At 46.9% G+C, this 3,412-nt stretch overlaps 1 protein-coding gene across 1 annotated transcript in view; it reads left to right on the top strand.

The window, feature by feature from the left end:
* WSCD2 (WSC domain containing 2) overlaps positions 1-3,412 on the top strand; it is a 158,156-nt gene that overhangs the window by 8,444 nt on the left and 146,300 nt on the right. The gene's annotated exons all lie outside the window — the stretch shown is intronic.

Here is a 3,412-nt window from a genome sequence, read left to right as displayed (position 1 = left end):
GAGCCTGGGGTGGGGGTGGGGGGAGATGCAGCTTGGCCACTGCTCCTGTTGGTGCTGTGACCACAGCTACTTAAGACCCAGAGAAGGGGAATAAGCATTTACATAGCACCTGCTATATGCCAGATCAGTGCTGAATACTTTACAATTGCTGTCATTTGATCTTCCCAACAACCCAGGAGGTAGGTGCTGTTATTATCCCCATTTTATGGTTACAGAAACTCAGGCAAGCAGTTTAAGTGATTTTCCCAGGGCCATCCAACTAGTAAATGTCTGTGGTAGATTTCGAACTCATGTCTTCTCTACTCCAGATCCAATGCTCTATCCACTGGGCCACCTTGATACCTCCACTTCTTGGCACCAAAGTCAAATGTTTCAACATAACAGATTAATGAGATTTTGCAAGTGGAAATGACATCAAAGAAGAGGTATTGGAATCTACTTGGCAGCTGGACCCTGAGGACCATGGGATTTTCCATCTGATTTCCAGCTCAAACCCTCATTTAGGGTGTAGCCCCCTTTGGCATGTGGGCTCCTTGAGAGCACAAATCATCTCACTTTTCTATTTGTACTCCCAGTGTTTGGTACAATGCTTTGTATGCAGTAAGCACTTAATAAATGCTTCACTCATTCAAATGAGAGAGAACTCAGCACCTCCCAAGAAAGCCCATTTTTCTTCTAGCTAAGTATAATTGTCATAACACTTCTTCCTATGTCAAGCCAAATTCTGTCTCTGTGCTGTCCACACTCTGCCTCTGATAAAAATGCAATGAAAAGAGGCAGCTCCTTGACCTTTACACCCATCTGGTCTCACCTCCACCCATCAGACTACTCCCAGAAATAGGGAGGGAGGCTCCTGCCCTTATACTCCACATTCACTCATACTGAGTCTTTCAGGCAATTCTCAAAATGCCTACTTGCTACACCCACTGCCTTTGCATCCACATTATCCCACTCAGCACACACACACACACACACACACACCCTGACCTCCAGCCTCCATCTACACTATCAGTCTTGCTACTTAGATTACACAGTGCATAAAGTGCTAGACCCAGAATCAAGAAGACCTGAATTAATCCAGTTTCAGATGTGTGACCCTGGGCAAGTCACTGAACCTTGCAATGCTCTAGACAAGCTTCTAAGTCCATAAAATGCAGATGAAGTGTCAGTCTGTCTTCTTGGTAGAAAGGGTTTACTCATCCTGGAGTTTAGATATAAATGAAATCGAAGATCTAATCTCTCACCCATTGGTTCTCAATTTTTTTTGTTTACAGGGTTCCTTTATCAGCTTAAAAATGTTTGAGGACCCCTCCCAACTGGGGATTTGTGTAGGTTATAAATATATACCTCGGGTATTATAATTATATATGCTTTTAAAATTACTGAGGACGGGGCAGCTAGGTGGCACCATGGATAGAGCACCAGTCCTGGAGTCAGGAAGACCTGAGTTCAAATCAGACCTCAGACACTTAACACTTACTATCCATGTGACCTTGGGCAAGTCACTTAACCCCAATTGCTCTGCCTTCCCCCCTCCAAAAAACAAAAAAAAATTTATTGAGGACCCCCTAAAAGAGGGGATTTATATGAGTTATAGGTATATATTGCAAGTATTATATATATATATATATATATATATATATATATATACACACTCTTAAAATTATTGAGGATCTCCCTGAAGAGGGGATTTCTGTGGCTTGTGGCTATCTAGGGCAGGTATTACAATCCCTCATTTTACAGGGGGTGCAATTGAGTCTCAGAGGGCTCTGTTCATAGGGTACTAGATTAGAGATAAAGGAACCTTAGAACCCATCTCGTAGAACCTCCCCATTTTACAGCTAAGGAAACAGGGTCTTAGAGAGATGAAGCTGCTTATCCAGGCACAGCCTGTGAGTGTTGAAGATAGGGTTTAACTGTAGGACTTCTGAGTCCAGGTCTAACATTCTATCTACAAATGTCTAATCAATCAATCAAGGCACAAGAATTTCTTAAGTGTCCACCTGTGGCTGGTATGGGGCTGGGAACTGGAAGTTGCAGGAAAAAAACCACAAGGAGAGAGACTCGTGTGGGCTGGAAAGTCTTCTTGGAGCAGGGGGACTTGAGCTGGAATTTGATTGACAGGGAACATTTAGACAGTAGAAAGAAATGAGGAGGGCATGACAGACTGGGAAACAGCCTGGGCAGAGACAGGGAGGTGGGACAGAGCATTGTGTGAGCACAGAGCAGTGAGAAGACCAGCCTGGAAGGAGGAGAAGACAGGAGGAGCTCACGCTCCAAACACCTGATACTCTTCGTGGGGGAGCTCCATAGCCGGGAGCCCAACTTCACCTTCCATTCCTTTTCTTCTTAAAGATGAACGACATCTTCAGGAGTCACGGTGAATGGAAAGAGGCCTGGGACACAAGGCAGGAGAACAAAATTCTGGCCCACTGATCAGCTCTTAGACTTTGGACAAATCACATCCCCTCTCTAGGTCACCATTTCCTTTTTGGTCTACCTAAGACCCCTCCCAGCCCCGACATCCCCTGTTCTAAGGCCCCTCCCAGCCTTGACATCCCCTGTTCTAAGGTCCTTCTCAGCTCTGACATTCCCACCTCTAATGCCCCTTCCACTTTTCATAGTCTTTGCAAGTAGATTTGTATGAGAAATTAAACACACACACACACAGCAGGCCTACTGTCTCCTCCATCTCCGGGCCCTACTACTGAACTGCAGCTTTAGACACCACCCACTCTGTGTCACTGTAGGCACCCATAGGCACCCAAGTGAATTCATTCTCAGAGCCTCAAAATAGCTCCATCGTGCCCACCCCCACAATGTCTGCACATGGAGGGATGGGGCCCTTGGGAGCCACTGTGCTCAGAGATGCCTCCCCCCGGAGCCAGCCCACAGGCCTGCCAAGTCGGCACTTTCCTCTCCCTCCCCCTCCCCCAGCCCCTCGATCTTGGAGCTGGCTGCTAATGAAAGGGAAACCTGCATGTTCTTTCATAAAAGAGAATTGTAGACAATTAGAGCTGGGCAGAGCGCAGCAGTCTCATTAAGTGTCGGTTGTTGGGATGTCAGGATGATTGATGGGCCCTGTCCTGGAGGCTCACTACTCACTGAATCTTCTGACTCATCACCCTCATCTCCAGGGTTGGGCTGAGGATGGGACGAGAATTCTCTGCACTTCTTCATGAGCTCCAGTAAACCTGGCTAACTGTTCTTCCAAATCATGTCCTGGGCTCTGGGTATGACTGTGTTCTAGAGTTGAGGCTTTGACCTGGGAAAGGCCACAGAACATGGGATGTGAGAGCTGGAAGATGTCTTAGAACAGGGGATGTCAGAGCTGGGAGGGGCCTTAGAACAGGGGATGTCAGGTCTGGGAGGGGCCTTAGAACAGGGGATGTCAGAGCTGGGAGGGGCCTTA

This window comes from Petaurus breviceps, unplaced genomic scaffold (assembly GCF_028583685.1).
Source record: "Petaurus breviceps papuanus isolate PSGF00001 unplaced genomic scaffold, PetGlider_PUasm1.0 99, whole genome shotgun sequence".
NCBI classification, from domain to species: Eukaryota; Metazoa; Chordata; class Mammalia; order Diprotodontia; family Petauridae; genus Petaurus; species Petaurus breviceps.
This window is presented reverse-complemented; position numbering and strand designations above follow the sequence as displayed.